Below are 468 nucleotides of genomic sequence, written 5' to 3'. Positions count from 1 at the left end.
AGGATTGCTGAGTCTGAGAGTATGAACCTTTTAAATAATTTTAATTCATTTGCAAAACTGCCCTCCAGAAAGATATGTCCATTTATATACTTACAAGCCATATAAGAAGTGCCTGTTTCAGTACACCTTTGCTAGCCGTGTAAACTTTGCCAATGCCATTGGCAAAAAAAGAAAGAGCTATCCATTCATTCATTCATTTGAGACAGGGTCTTGCTCTGTCACTCAGGCTGGAGTGGAGTGGTGTAATCATAGCTCCCTGTAACCTTGAACTCCTGGTCTCAAGTGATCCTCCCACCTCAGCCTCCTGAGTAGCTGGGACCATAGGCTCTCACCACCACACCCAGCTACTTTATTTTTTTTTTAGAGATGGGGTCTTGCTATGTTGTCCAGGTTGGTCCTGAACCTCGGGGCTCAAGTGCTCCTCCAGCATCAGCCTCCCAAAATGCTGGGATTATAGGCATGAACCAC

The sequence above is a fragment of the Colobus angolensis genome, unplaced genomic scaffold, assembly GCF_000951035.1.
Source record: "Colobus angolensis palliatus isolate OR3802 unplaced genomic scaffold, Cang.pa_1.0 Scaffold178, whole genome shotgun sequence".
Taxonomy (NCBI): domain Eukaryota; kingdom Metazoa; phylum Chordata; class Mammalia; order Primates; family Cercopithecidae; genus Colobus; species Colobus angolensis.
The sequence above is the reverse complement of the archived record's forward strand: the minus strand, read 5'-3'. Positions refer to the sequence as shown.